The 16,330-nt window shown below is 44.8% G+C and overlaps 1 pseudogene; it reads right to left on the bottom strand.

The window, feature by feature from the left end:
* Positions 1-7,312, bottom strand: part of LOC139264058 (serpin B6-like) — a 70,523-nt pseudogene extending 63,211 nt beyond the window's left edge.
* Positions 7,313-16,330: the final 9,018 nt, after the last annotated feature.

Genomic DNA, 16,330 nt, shown 5'->3' with positions numbered 1-16,330 from the left:
TGCAGCCCATGACTTTCCTCTTCATTATCAACCACACAACCAATTTTAGTGTCGTCTGCAAACTTCTTAATCATACTCCCTGTATTCAAATCTAAATCGTTGACATATACCACAAAAAGCAAGGGACCCAGTACTGAGCTCTGCGGAACCCCACTGGAAAGATCCTTCCAGTCACAAAAGCATCCATCAATTATTACCCTTTGCTTCCTACCTCCAAGCCAAGCCAAGCCTTTCTATTTTTCTTGGGCATTGGTTTAAATTAAGAGCCGGGATTAAAAACGAAACATTCAAAACATGAAAACTTAATTAATGAAATTAAATACATTAGAGATGGTAGGCCAGGCAATGCAGCTGTAGCATGTGGGAGCTGGTGGCCACCAGTATGATCCACGGCGACCAGATCTGCAGTAAGTGTTGGCTGGTCGAGGAACTTCGGCTCCGAGCTGATGAGCTGGTGTCCGAGCTTCAAACACTGTGACACATCAGGGAGAGGGAGAGTTACCAGGACACTGCGTTCCAGCAGAGAGTCACACCCCTTAGGATAAATAATTCAAATCTGGTCCGTGGTCAGAGACAGAAAGGTGTGACTACGAGTGAGGCAGGTATGGGGAATCAGGATGTAGTGATAAAGAAGCCTGAGCTCTTGCAATTATCTAACAGGTACGAGGTTCTTACTCCCTGTGTGGACAAGAGCAGGGATTGCAGGAAGGATGAGCAAACTGACCACAGCAGTGTGGTACAGGGGGCCATTCAAATTGGGGTAATAAAACAGAATGTGGTAGGGGACATTATAGTTAGTTCTGTTATAGATACTGTTCTCTGCAGCCGACAGCGTGAGTCCTGAAGCCTGTGTTGCCCGCCCGGTGCCAGGGTTAAGGACATCTCCTCTGGGCTGAAGAGGAACTTGGAGGAGAGAGGAAAGATCCAGTTGTAGTGGTCCACGTGGTATCAATGACATAGGTAGGACAAAAAAACAGATTCTGCTAATGAAATAGATGCTCAATTAAAAAGCAGAACCACAAATGTAATAATCTCTCGATTACTACCTGAATCATGAGCAAATTTGCAAAGGGTAAATCAGATCAGAGAGATGAACGGGTGGCTCAGAGATTGTCGTGGGAGAAATGGGTTTCAACTCATTGGGCACTGGCACCAGTACTGGGATACGAGGGAGCTGTTCCATTGGGACAGGCTTCACTTGAACCAAGCTGGGACGAGTGTTCTGGCAAATTGAATAACTAGGGCTGTAGATAAGGCTTTAAACTAAATAGTGCAGGGGAGGGAACCGGTGAGCGGAAATTAAAAAAGTCAAAGAGAAAGGAGAAGGCAAAAGTGCAGTGTAGCGATAGGGGTAATGAGAACCAGAGTGTGACAGGAAGGGACAGAGCAAATATCCATGAATGCATCAGAAATTTGGGTCAGATTAGGGAAAAATGGTAAAAAGACAACATTAAAAGCTCTTTTTCGGAATGCACATAGCATTCGTAACAAGAATGAATTGATATCACAAACAGAAATAAATGGTTATGATCTGATAGCCATTGCAGAGAAGTGCTTGCGAGGTGACCAAGGCTGGGAACTGGATACTCAAGCGTATTTGCCTTTTCCAAAGGATAGGCAGAAAGGAAAGGAGGTGGGGTAGCTCTGTTAATAAAGTATGAGATCAGTGCAGTAGTGAGAAATCATATTAGCTCAGAAGATCATGATGCAGAATCAATTTGGGTGGAGATAAGAAATATTAAGGGAAATAATTCACTGGGGGGAGTAGTCTAAGGCCTCCTAGCTTAGCCACACTATAGGACAGAGTATAAATCAAGAAATAATGGAGGCTTGTAAGAAAGGTACGGTAATAATCATGAGCGATTTTAATCTTCATATTGACTGGACAAATCAAATTGGCAAAGGTAGCCTTAAGGAAGAGTTCATCGAGTGTACACGGGATGGTTTCTTGGAACAATACATTGTGGAACCAACCAGGGATCAGACTATTTTAGATCTGGTAATGTGTAATGAGTCTGGATTAATTAATGATATTGTAGTCAAGGAACCTCTTGGGAAGAGTGATCATAGCATGGTAGAATTTCAAATTCAGTTTGAGGGTGAGGAAGCTCGGTCTCAAACTAGTGTCCTGAACATAAATAAAGGCAATTACAAAGGTATGAAGGCAGAGTTGGCTAAAGTTGACTGGGAAAATATATTAAAGGGTAAGACGGTGGAAAAGCAGTGGTGAACATTTAAGAAGATACTTCATAACTCTCAGCAAAGATATATTCCAGTGAGAAAGAAAGACTCTAAGAGAAGGACCATCTGTGGCTAACTAAGGAAGTAAAGGATGGTATCAAATTGAAAACAAAGGCATACAATGTTGCGAATAGTGGAAGGCCAGAAGATTGGGAAATTGTTAGAATCCAGCAACAGCTACAAAAATGATAAAGAGAGTGAAGATAGCTTAGGAGAGTAAACTAGCAAAAAATATAAAAATAAACAGTAAGAGCTTCTTTATATATAGGCATATAAAAAGGAAGAGAGCAACTAAAGTAAATGTTGATCCCTTAGAGGATGAGACTGGGGAACTGATAATGGGAAACAGGGAAATGGCAGAGACTTTGAACAAATATTTTGTATCAGTCTTCACGGTAGAAGACACTAAAAGCATCCCAATAATTGATAATCAAGGCGCTATTAGGGGAGGGGAACTTAAAACAACCACTATCGCTGGAGAAAAAGTACTCGGCAAACTAATGGGACTAAAGGTGGACAAGTCCTCTGGACCTGATGGCCTACATCCTAGGGTCTTAAAGAAGTGGCTGCGGAGAGAATGGATGCATTGGTTTTAATCTACCAAAATGTCCTGAATTCTGGAGAGGTCCCAGCAGACTGGAAAACTTCAAATGTAACACATCTATTTAAGAAAGGAGGGAGACAGAAAGCAGGAAGCTATAGACCAGTTAGCCTAACATCTATCATTGACAAAATGCTGGAGTCCATTATTAAGGGAGTAGTAGCAGGACAATTAGAAAGTCATAATGTAGTCAAGCAGAGTCAGCATGGTTTTATGAAAGGGAAATCATGTTTAACAACGACATTGGATGCCGTTCAGAGAAGGTTCATGAGGTTGATTCCTGAGATGAAGAGCTTGTCATAGGAAGAAAGGTTAAGCAGGTTGGGCCTATATTCATTGGAGTTCAGAAGACTGAGAGGTGATCTTACTGAAACATTTAAGATTCTGAGGGGGCTTGACAGGGTGGATGCGGAGAGGATGTTTCCCCTCGTGGGGGAATCTAAAACTAGGGGGCATAGTTACAGAATAAGGGGTCGCCGATTTAAAACAGAAATGAGGAAGAATTTCTTCGCTCAGAGGCTTGTGAATCTTTGGAATTCTCTACCCCAGAGAGCTGGAGTTCTTTGAGAATGTAACAAGCAGAGTGGATACAGGAAAACCAGTGGATGTATTGTATTTGGATTTCCAGAAGACATTCGATAAGGTGCCACATAAAAGGTTACTACATGAGATAAGAGTTCACGGGGTTGGAGGTACTATATTAGCATGGATAGAGGATTGGCTAACGAACAGAAAACAGAGAGTCGGGATAAATTGGTCATTTTCATGTTGGCAAACTATAACTAGTGGGGTGCCATAGGGATCAGTGCTAGGTCCTCAACTATTTACAATCTATATTAATGATTTAGATGAAGGGAACAAGTGTAATGTAGCCAAATTTGCTGACAATACAAAGATGAGTGGGAACATAAGCTGTCAGGAGGACGCAAAGAATCTGCAAAGTGATATGGATAGGCTAAGAAGTGGGAGAAATTTTACAGATGGAGTATAATGTCGGAAAATGTGAGGTTATCCACTTTGGCAGGAAAAATAAAAAAGCAAATTATTATTAAGTGGGGAGAGATTACCAAATGCTGCGGTACTGAGGGATCTGTTGGTCCTTGTATGTGAAACACAAAAAGTTAGCATGCAGGTACAGCAAGTAATTAGGAAGGCAAATAGAATGTTGTCCTTTATTGCAAGGGGGATGGAGTATAAAAGTAGGGACGTCCTCTGACAACTGTACAGGGCGTTGGTGAGACCACACCTGGAGTACTGCATACAGTGTTGGTCTCCTTATTTAAAGAGGGATGTACTTGCATTGGATGCCGTTCAGAGAAGGTTCATGAGGTTGATTCCTGAGATGAAGAGCTTGTCATAGGAAGAAAGGTTAAGCAGGTTGGGCCTATATTCATTGGAGTTCAGAAGACTGAGAGGTGATCTTACTGAAACGTTTAAGATTCTGAGGGGGCTTGACAGGGTGGATGCGGAGAGGATGTTTCCCCTTGTGGGGGAATCTAAAACTAGGGGGCATAGTTACAGAATAAGGGGTCGCCGATTTAAAACAGAAATGAGGAAGAATTTCTTCTCTCAGAGGCTTGTGAATCTTTGGAATTCTCTATCCCAGAGAGCTATGGAGGCTGGGACAGTGAATATATCTAAGGTAGAGATAGACAGATTTCTGAACAATAAGGGCATCAAGGGCTATGGGGAGAGAGCAGGGAAGTGGAGTTGAGGCCAAGATCAGATCAGCCATGATCTTATTGAATGGCGGAGCAGAATCGAGGAGCCAGATAGCCTACTCCTGCTCCTACTTCTTATGTTCTTATGTTCTTAAAACACTACAGGTCCCCTGGAGCACCTCAGTGTTTTGGCACATGCGCAGTACTAAATGAACAGCTGACACACATAGAAGGGAAAGGTTTCCTCTGGGCACTATTTGAAGCAAAATCATAACCACATTCTTAATAAACCGTAGTAAGATTTTGTTACATCTCTGCATCCTCATACGAGGACTCTCCACTGTTGTCCCTGTCTCCAGCATCTGCTCTTACTCACATGTTTCATCCAAATCATTAATATAAATTGTAAATAATTGAGGCCCCAGCACTGATCCCTATGGCACCCCACTATTTACCAATCAGTTTGCCAATCTGAAAATGACCCATTTATCCTGACTCTCTGTTTTCTGTTAGTTAGCCAATCCTCTATCAATGCTAATATAGGCCCCAAGTTTCCACATGATTTGCACCTGATTTTTAGGAGCAACTGGTGGAGAATGGACTATCTTAGAAATCGCAATTCTCCACATTTTTTTTTCTGCAGTTCTGGTCAGTTAAAACAGTTTCACTTTGGAACAGAATTTTTTCTTCAAAAGGCAGCCTGATTTCAAAGTTTCCACAGTGAAAACGTACTCCAAACTAACTTAGAATGGAGCAAGTGAAGATTTTTGTGGAACTGAAAAAACCTTGTCGACACATTAAAAAATCAGGCGCAGGTTACAAATTAGGCGTCCAGAACGAGGTGGGGGGGGGGAAGGGAAGTCATTAAATTCTATAATAAATCCTTATTTATACTTATACAAATATTATACAAATAAATCCAACCTGAATAAAAATTTATAAGCAAAGAAAAGATTAAATAAACCATCTTCCTACCTGTGTGAAAGTGCTTCAGGCACGGAGAATGCTGCAGTCAGCCTCACAATTTGAGGCAGCCGTTCCCGTGGGAGGGGGGGGGGGGGAGGGAGGGAGTGCGGGCCCGACCGACCGACCGACCGAACGCAGCGGGGGAGGAGGAAGCCGTTCCAGACGGCGGGCGGTGGGGGGGGAAGGAGACAGTGAGAAGGCTGAAGGAAGCCTCAGAAGTTGAGCAGCCATTCCCGATGGCAGGGGGGGAGGCCGTCGGGAAACGGCTGCCTCAACTTTCTGAGGCTTCCTGCAGCCTTCTCACTGCTGCAAGAAGCCTCAGTGCTGATGGCAATGTGCCTTTATTAAAAAATGTTCAAAAATTAAACAGCTACAAAGAACTACAAAAATGGCCGAGTGACAATGTTTCCTTCACACTGCGCGTGCGCGAACGCTCCAATGCGCACGCGCAGGGTTGCCGGCAGGAAAAAAACTAATTTAAATGGTACCCGCCCCCTCCCACTTACAAAATTGGCGCGAGTGGTAGGCTCCGCCCCCCTGGGCGGTGCGCCAAGCAGACATGGAGCTGCAGGGCGCTCCAGAATCGCCCGTTTTTTATCGTGTGGAAACTTGGGCCCATAGTATCTCCAACACAGTGAAGTCTTATCTTGTGTAGTAATCTTTTATGTGACACCTTATCGAATGCCTTCTGGAAATCCAAATACACTACATCTACTGGTTCCCCTTTATCCACCCTGCTTGTTACATTCTCAAAGAACTCCAGAAAATTTGTTAAACATGATTTCCCTTTCATAAAACCATGCTGACTCTGCTTGACTACATTATGATTTTCTAAATGTCCTGCTACTACTTCCTTAATAATGGACTCCAGCATTTAGTCAATGATAGATGTTAGGCTAACTGGTCTATAGCTTCCTGCTTTCTGTCTCCTCCTTTCTTAAATAGGGGGCGTTACATTTGCAGTTTTCCAATCTGCTGGGACCTCTCCAGAATTCAGGGAATTTTGGTAGATTACAACCAATGCATCCACTATCTCTGCAGCCAATTCTTTAAGACCCTAGGATGCAGGCCATCAGGTCCAGGGGACTTGTCCACCTTTAGTCCCATTAGTTTGCCGAGTACTTTTTCTCTAGTGATAGTAATTGCTTTAAGTTCCCCTCCCCTAATGGCCCCATGATTATCAATTATTGGGATGCTTTTAGTGTCTTCTACCATGAAGACTGATACGAAATATTTGTTCAATGACTCTGCCATTTCCCTGTTTCCCATTATTAATTCCCCAGTCTCATCCTCTAAGGGATCAACATTTACTTTAGCTACTCTCTTCCTTTTTATATACTTGTAGAAACTCTTACTGTTTGTTTTTATATTTTTTGCTAGTTTACTCTCATAAGCTATCTTCACTCTGTTTATCAATTTTTTAGTTGTTGCTGGTTTCTAAACATTTCCCAATCTTCTGGCCTTCCACTATTCTTTGCAACATTGTATGCCTTTGTTTTCAATTTGATACCATCCTTTACTTCCTTAGATAGCCACAGATGGTCCTTCTCTTAGAGTCTTTTTTTCTCACTGGAATATATCTTTGCTGAGAGTTATGAAATATCTTCTTAAATGTTCGCCACTGCTTTTCCACCGTCTTACCCTTTAATCTATTTTCCCAGTCAACTTTAGCCAATTCTGCCTTCATTCCTTTGTAATTGCCTTTATTTAAGTTTGGGACACTAGTTTGAGATCTAGCTTCCTCGCCCTCAAACTGAATTTGAAATTCTACCACGCTATGATCGCTCTTCCCAAGAAGTTCCTTCACTACAAGATCATTAATTAATCCAGACTCATTACACATTACCAGATCTAAAATAGTCTGATCCCTGGTTGGTTCCACAACGTATTGTTCCAATAACCATCCCGTGTACACTCTATGAACTCTTCCTCAAGGCTACCTTTGTCAATTTGATTTGCCCAGTCAATATGAAGATTAAAATCGCTCATGATTATTACCTTTCTTACAAGCCTCCATTATTTCGTAAATTGTACTCTGTCCTACAGTGTGGCTAAGCTAGGGGGCCTGTAGACCAATCCCACCAGTGACCTCTTTCCCTTATTAATTCTTATCTCCACCCAAACTGATTCTACATCATGATCTTCTGACCCACTACCATTTCTCACTCATCATCGTAGGCAGTCCCTCGGAATCGAGGAAGACTTGTTTCCACTCTTAGCATGAGTTCTTAGGTGGCTGTGCAGTCCAATACGAGAACCACAGTCTCCGTCACAGGTGGGACAGACAGTGGTTGTGTGGTGTCCTTACACCTTACTACAGAATCACATGAGACATGAACTGCAGACAAAGTCACTACGTGACCTGAACCTTTATTCCCAGGACCAAGAAGTTCTGACCCTGCGTGGGACCTTTATATACCTGGATGACCAGGTGAGGAGTGTCTCCCACAAGTTCAACCCCTGTGTGCATTACTCAGGTGTATACAGTGTACAGTGTTGTTACATAAAGGTTACAGTTATGTTAAGGTTACAACATGACATCACCTCCCCCCAACATCTTTGAGTCAAAGATTGAGTCTTTCAGGCGGTCGATGCTCTCTCATATAACGAGCATGGTGAATAGAGGTGTACCGATGGATGTGGTGTATTTAGATTTCCAAAAGGCATTCGAAAAGGTGCAATACAAAAGGTTACTGCAGAAGATAAAGGTACGCGGAGTCAGAGGAAATGTATTAGCATGGATAGAGAATTGGCTGGCTAACAGAAAGCAGAGAGCAAGGATAAATGGGTCCTTTTCGGGTTGGCAATCGGTGGTTAGTGGTGTGCCACAGGGATCGGTGCTAGGACCACAACTGTTTACAATATACATAGATGACCTGGAAGAGGGGACAGAGTGTAGTGCTACAAAATTTGCAGATGATACAAAGATTAGTGGGAAAGTGGGTTGTGTAGAGGACACAGAGAGGCTGCAAAGAGATTTAGATAGGTTAAGCAAATGAGCTAAGGTTTGGCAGATGGAATACAATGTCAGAAAATGTGAGGTCATCCACCTTGGAAAAAAAAAACAGTAAAAGGGAATATTATTTGAATGGGGAGAAAATACAACATGCTGCGGTGCAGAGGGACCTGGGGGTCCTTGTGCATGAATCCCAAAAAGTTAGTTTGCAGGTGCAGCAGGTAATCAGGAAAGCGAATGGAATGTTGGCCTTCATTGCGAGAGGGATGGAGTACAAAAGCAGGGAGGTCCTGCTGCAACTGTACAGGGTATTGGTGAGGCCGCACATGGAGTACTGCGTGCAGTTTTGGTCACCTTACTTAAGGAAGGATATACTAGCTTTGGAGGGGGTACAGAGACGATTCACTAGACTGATTCCAGAGATGAGAGGGTTACCTTGTGATGATAGATTGAGTAGACTGGGTCTTTACTCGTTGGAGTTCAGAAGGATGAGTGGTGATCTTATAGAAACATTTAAAATAATGAAAGGGATAGACAAGATAGAGGCAGAGAGGTTGTTTCCACTGGTCGGGTAGACTAGAACTAGGGGGCACAGCCTCAAAATACGGGGAGCCAATTTAGAACCGAGTGGAGAAGGAATTTCTTCTCCAAGAAGGTTGTGATTCTGTAGAATTCTCTGCCCAAGGAAGCAGTTGAGGCTAGCTCATTGAATGTATTCAAATCACAGATAGATACATTTTTAACCAATAAGGGAACTAAGGGTTACAGGGAGCGGGCGGGTAAGTGGAGCTGAGTCCACGGCCAGATCAGCCATGATCGTGTTGAATGGCGGAGCAGGCTCGAGGGGCTAGATGGCCTACTCCTGTTCCTAATTCTTATGTTCTTATTATGTTCTCACTCAGCCTTAGATAGACTTCTAGACACGCATGCAACCACTTGGAGGTTGCCTGATACATTGGTTTGCTGTAACACACAGACAATCCCGTACGATGAGGCATCACAAGCTAGCACTAAACGTTTACATGGGTCATAGTGTACAAGTAACTTATTTGAACATAGCAGATTCCTGGCCTTCTCAAAGGCTGTGTCTTGAGATTTGCCCCAAACCCTTACGTAGCAACATGTGCAAAGGCTCTAACAACATGCTCAACCCGAGTAGAAAGTTATCGAAATAGTTGAGGAGTTCCAGGAATGAATGCAGCTCCGTCACATTCTGTGTCTGGGTGCATTCTTGATGGCCTCTGTCTTTGAGTCCGTGGGCCTGATGCCGTCTGCTGCAATCTTTCTCCCCAAGTATTCGACTTCTGGCGCCAGGAAAACATACTTAGTGTGTTTCAACCTGAGTCCCACTCTGTCTGGCGACTTAGAACCTCTTCCAGGTTGTGTAGATGTTCAATGGTGACACGACCAGTGATTAGGATGTCATCTTGAAACACAACGGTGCGCGGAACAGATCTCAGCAAACTCTCCATGTTTCTCTGGAAAATGGCTGTGGCCGAGCGAATCTCGAAAGGGCACCTGTGGTATTTAAACAGCCCTTTGTGTGTGTTGATCCACATCAGTCTTTTCGAAGATTCAGCCAGCTCCTGTGTCATGTACGCGGAGGTTAGCTCCAACTTGGTGAACGACTTCCTCCCCCCCGCTAACACTGCAAACATGTCATCCGCCTTGGGCAGCGGGTACTGGTCCTGTAGTGAGACTCAGTTAATCGTTACCTTGTAGTCTCCGCAGATTCTGACCGTGTCATCACTTTTCAACACTAGAACAATTGGTCTGGCCCACTCGTTGAACTCGACTGGCGATATGATTCCTTCGCGTTGGAGTCTGTCCAGTTCGATCTCGACTTTCTCCCTCATCATGTGCGGAACCGCCCGAGCCTTGTGATGGACGGGCCGTGCATCAGAGCCTAGATGGATCTGTACCTTGGTGCCTGTGAAGTTACCGATGCCTAGTTCGAATAGCGAGGGAAACTTGCTCAGCACTTGAGCACACGAGGCGTCATCCACTGAAGATAGTGCTTTGATGTCATTGCAATTCCATCTAATCTTTTCTAGCCAGCTTCTGCCGAACAGCGTTGGGCCATTGGCTGGAACAATCCACAATGATAGGTCATGCACAGCTCCATCATATGATACCTTCACTGCCACACTTCCAATGACTGGTATAAGCCGTTTGGTGTAGGTACGCAGCTTTACATTAATCGGGCTCAGTTTGGGCTTTTGTGCCTTATTGCCCCACAGTTTCTCGAAAGCCTTCTGGCTCATTATTGACTGACTCGCACCCGTGTCCAACTCCATGGATACTGGAACTCCATTTAATTTGACTTTCAACATTATAGGAGGGCTCTTGGTGGTGAAGGTATGTACCCCATACACTTCTTCCTCAGGTTGAATTGCCTGTGCTATCTGATCCGTGCTGGATCGATCATCCTCTGCCACGTGGTATGTCGCAGCACGTTTGCACATTCGCTGGAGGTGCCCCATCATCGTGCAGCCTTTGCACACATAGTGCTTGAATTGACATTGATGGGGCCCAATGATTACCCCAGCAGTGCCAACACGGTGCTAATGGATTCACATTCACCCCCAATGGCAGACTCTGAGTCATCACAGGTCTTGCAGACGTATAGGCCCTGCCAAGTGCAGTTCAGCCTGCTAGTGATGTCATTTTATGCACAGTACTTGTTGGTGAGCTTCGATGTTGAGAAGATATCTGTTGATGTTATTGTTCATGGCCATGCAGACCTGGGCGATCGCGATGGCCCCGCTCAAGTCTAGGATTTCAACAGCCAACAGCTTTCGAAGAATGACCTCATGGCTGATGCCCAGCACGAAAAAGTCCTGCAGCATTTGCCCCAACGCAGCTCCAAAATCGCAAGGTCCCACGAGGCATCTCAGGTTGGTGACATAATCCGCCACGTCCTGGCCCCCGGAGCGATGGTGCATGTAAAAACGATATCTGGCCATGAGGATACTCTCCTTCGGCTTGAGGTGGTCCCGAACCAGCGTGCACAACTCTGTATATTCCTTCTCCGTTGGTTTTGTCAGTGCGAGCAGATTCTTGATGAGGCCGTATATTTTAGACCCACAGACGGTGAGGAGAACCGCCCTGCGCTTGGCCGCGTTAGTGTCTCCTTCCAGCTCGTTGGCCACGAAGTACTGGTCGAGACGCTCAATGAAGGCTTCCCAATCATCACCCTCTATGAATCTCTCTAATATTCCAATGGCAGCCATGGTTGCATGAAGGTTCGTATTCTATTACTCGTCGCCAGTTGTTGTGTATAGAGGAACTCCACGAGGCTGAGTACTGTGAACTAAACTTAGTGTGACCGTAGTCTTCTTTATTACAACTGCAGAGTGCCTAAAGAACATGGCAGCCAACCTTTTATACTGGCCCTGCACATGTGTGCAGGTGACCATTAGGACTCCAACAATCAAGCCCTCTGGTGGCAAGTATTACATAGTTACATACATAACAATCTTATTGAAACTTAGAAGATAATGAGGGGGCTTGACAAGGCAGAGAGGATATTTCCACTCATAGGGAAACTAAAACTAGGGGATTATAGTCTTAGAATAAGGGGTCGCCCATTTAAAACTGAGATGAGGAGAAATTTCTTCTCTCAGAGGGTTGTCAATCTATGGAATTCTCTGCCCCAGAGAGCTGTGGAGGCTGGGTCATTGAATATAATTAAAGCGGAGATAGACAGATTTTTGAGCGATAAGGGAGTAAAGGGTTATGGGGAGCGGTCAGCGAAGTGGAGCTGAGTCCATGATCAGATCAGCCATGATCTTATTGAATGGCGGAGCAGGCTTGAGGGGCCTAATGGCCTACTCCTGCTCCTATTTCTTATGTTATGTTCTAAATCAGAGTGTTCATAATCTCCTTGTCCTATTTGACTCTGCGTTGAGCTTCCGGCCCCATAATCTTCTCCATCACAAAGAGGGCCTATTTCCACCTCTGTAACCTTGCCCATCCCCACCCCTTCTCAGCCTACCTGCTACTGAAACCTTCATTTGTTACCTCCAGACTCAACGATTCCAATGCTCTCCTGGCCATCCTCCCACCTTCGCTCTCCATAAACTTGAGATCATCAAAAACTCTGCTGGCCGTATTCAAGTGCTCTCCCAAGTGTCGCTAATGGAGTACCCCTGTGCTCACTGACCAACCTTGGCTTGTGACCCCATAATCTTCTCCATCACAAAGAGGGTCTACTTCTAATTCTGTAATATCGCCCGTCTCCACCCTGTCTCTGCACATTTGCTACTGAAACCTCATTCATGCTTTTTTTTACCTCCAGACTCGACTATTCCAATGCTCTCCTGGCCGGCCTCCCATCTTCCACACTCCATAAACTTGAGATCATCCAAAACTCTGCTGCCCGTATTCTAAATCTCTCCCAGTCTCACTGACCTACATTATCTCGGTCCACCAACGCTTGAAACTTAAAATTCCCCTCCTTACCCCAACTATCTATGTAACCTCCTCCAGCCCCACAACCCACCGAAATCTGCGTTCCTCCAATTCTGGTCTCCTGTGCATCCCTGACTTCATCCGACCATTGGTGTCCATACCTTTAGCCGTTTAGGTCTAAAAGTTGGAATTTCCTTCCCAAACCTTTCACCTCGCCATCTCTCCCTTGCCCCTTTATGACTTTGTTTAAAACCTACCTCTTTTGACCAATTTTGTCACCTGTCCTAGTGTCTCCTCCTTTGTCTCAGTGTCAATTTTTGTCTGCTTTGCGCTCCTGTGAAGTAACTGGGGATGTTTTACTACGTTAAAGGCGCTATATAAACGCAAGCTGTTTTTAAGCAGAGTCGGGTGTGGCACCGATTTGCTATTTATTTTTCTATGGCAGGATTCAGTGAGCATTTCAAGAAGAAATTTATGCTGCACAGCAGTACGAACAGAAGGCAAATAACTTTTTATTTAACTGAAATATTGAAAATATCTGTAAACTGGGACTGTATGCAGGGGGAGCCTGAGCTTTGGAGAGAGCAGAGTCGGGAATGAGCCTGAGGGCTAGACTTTATATTTTCGGCGTTAGTGGTAGTTTTATTTTTCAGGATCACCGGACTATCGCCCAGTCCTCACCCCAACTATCGAAGCTAAACAAAATTGGGTATTCAGCGAAATAAATCCATTGCATCGTGCTGTACTAAAACTTAGAAATAAAGAGACAATGTATGTGTCTGCCAGATTAAAATAGTATACCTAAATGCAGAAGTTTGTTTGATCCTGCATTGCATTTGTAATTTTTAATTTGCAGAAGAGAACAGAGACAGGGCACTACACAATAATTAGACTAAGTCTTTTCCGGATTAGTGTCTGTTTCTGTGGGAGATCGATTTCAGCCTTTCTGCCTGTGCTCTTCTTGGGGTTTCATCGTCATTGAAGCTCGAACCTTAATGCTGAGCAAACCTGCTGTACCACGACGTAAGGCAAAATTCTGCGGATGCTTGAATTCTGAAATATGAGCAGAAAATGCTGGAAATGCTCAGCAGGTCGGGTAGCACCTGTGTTCTGACGAAAAGTCACAGACCTGAAACATTGGGCAGAATTTTGACCTCTGCGTGTGGATGGCAGCGGCGCGGGGTGGGGCATGGCGTGGATCATGTCGGGGACGCAGAAGTTGGAGAGGCGCGTTTGGTGTGGCTTTTTAACAAAGTCACTACCATTGAATCAAACTTCGAGTTTCCTGACCAATTAACTGGAGCGACTCCGATGACAACGTGGATGACGCTACTTCAGCTGAGTTATTTAAAGGAGCAGTGCACAGATGTCACTTGAAGGCTGGAGGAGATGAAAGCCAAGTTATGAGAGAAGTGAATTGGTCATGCTCTACCAATTTAATAAAGGCAGACAGCAGTCCTCGGATTCGGCCCAAGCCATAAAAGTTGCGTGCGGTATTGCTGGGTAATTGTTGAGCAAATAACCCAAATTGCGCCCGCAATACTAAGTTTTCAGGTGGTTCGGATGATCTGTCGAGGTGCAGCGGAAGTTGCGGGGCATTTCAAAGTGAATATGAAGGGTATCCTACTGAGAGTACACCATCACAGACACCGCAATTTCAGGGCTATTCTCTTCGCTGCTGATGGGAGGAAGAGGTCAGCTGCTCAGATGAAAAATGCATGGCTGGAGATTGCATGGCTGAAGAAGTGAGCAGCAGAAGTTCTGTTGGTAGAGCATGGATTCAGTGTCAGAAATGCTTTAATGATCTCATGAGGTCAGGAAAGCTGAGTACAATGCCACATTGCCCTACATTCTGATGTGCCTGTCACCCCAACTCCCCACACTCTGCCTGATAGAGAGTAAAGACATGAATTAGAACCATTGATAATGTTTTAAGTGACCATTATGTACATGATCATATCTGAAAGGCTGCTGACATCAAGTCAACATGAGCGATGGTTGTATGCCATGTGGCTGTGTGATATTTAATTCTGTCACCAGGTAGCTGGGAGGTCCCCCTCTCTCCATCTCCCACCTCCAGCAGCTCCGCAACGCGGCTCAGCTCCTCTGCTGAAGTGAGCGGTGTTGTGATTGGAGTGTCACCACTGGTTCGCTGCATCTTGCAGGTGTTCTGTGCTCTCTTCTCCCGCAATTCTCTACCACAGAAAGTTGTTGAGGCCAATTCACTAAATATATTCAAAAAGGAGTTAGATGAAGTCCTTACTACTTGGGGAATCAAGGAGTATGGTGAGAAAGCAGGAATGGGGTACTGAAGTTGCATGTTCAGCCATGAACTCATTGAATGGCGGTGCAGGCTAGAAGGGCCGAATGGCCTACTCCTGCAATATTTTCTATGTTTCTATGATTCTATGCAAAGGGGGAAACAAGAAATCTTTGGATGAGATCATGGAATGAGTGGAAGGGATGGACGGGCTGCATCTGTTGAGAGTGACTATGAGGCGGAGGCATTACATCGTATAAGATTAGGGTGAGTGTCAGTGGTGGATAGTCAGATGGGGATGTGAGTAAGTGCATAGACAGTGAGGGATGCGTGCGTCTGCAAGGTAGGTTAGTGTGAGGAGTGTTGTGCAGGCATAGGCTTGGGAAGGCAGAGTGAGGGGGGTTGGGGTGACACGCAAATCAGAATGTAGGGCAATGTGGCATTGTACTCACCTTTCCTGACCTCATGAGGTTGTTGAGTGTTGTCTTACCAACAGCACTGCTGCTGCTCACTTCTTTGGCCATGCAATCTCCAGCCATGCATTTTTCATCTGAGCAGCTGGCCTCTTCCTCCCATCAGCAGGGAAGAGAATGGCCCTGTAATTGTGGTGTCTGTGATGGTGTACTTTCAGGAGTATGCCTTCGTATTCCCTTTGAAATGCCCCACAGGTTCCGGTGCGCCTCGACAGATCATCCGAACCACCTGAAAACTTAGTATTGCGGGCGCAATTTGGGCTATTTGCCCAACAACTTTTACGACTTGGGGTAAATCCGAGGTCCGCTTTCTGCTTTTGAGCCTGCATAATTAAGGACTAAGTTTTATTAAATTGGTAGAGCATGACCAATTCACTTCTCTCACAACCTGGCTCCCAATTTCACCAGCCTTCAAGTGACATGTGCACACTGCTCTTTTAAATAGCTTAGCTGAAGTAGTGTCATCCATGTTGTCATCGGAATCGTTCCAGTTAATTGGTCAGGAAACTCGGAGTTTGATTCAATGGTAGTGACTTTGTTAAAAAGCCACTCCAAATGCGCCTCTCCAACTTATGCATTCCTGCACGATCCACACGCCGAGGTCAAAATTCTGCCTCATGTTTTAGGTCTGTGAACTTTCATCAGAACACAGATGCTATCTGACCTGATGAGCATTTCCAGCATTTTCTGATCTTATTTCAGAATTCCAGCATCCACAGAATTTTGCCTTACGTAGTGGTATTTACTGAGGCGTACGAA

The sequence above is a fragment of the Pristiophorus japonicus genome, chromosome 5 (assembly GCF_044704955.1).
Source record: "Pristiophorus japonicus isolate sPriJap1 chromosome 5, sPriJap1.hap1, whole genome shotgun sequence".
Lineage (NCBI taxonomy): Eukaryota > Metazoa > Chordata > Chondrichthyes > Pristiophoridae > Pristiophorus > Pristiophorus japonicus.
The sequence above is the reverse complement of the archived record's forward strand: the minus strand, read 5'-3'. Positions and strand labels throughout refer to the sequence as shown.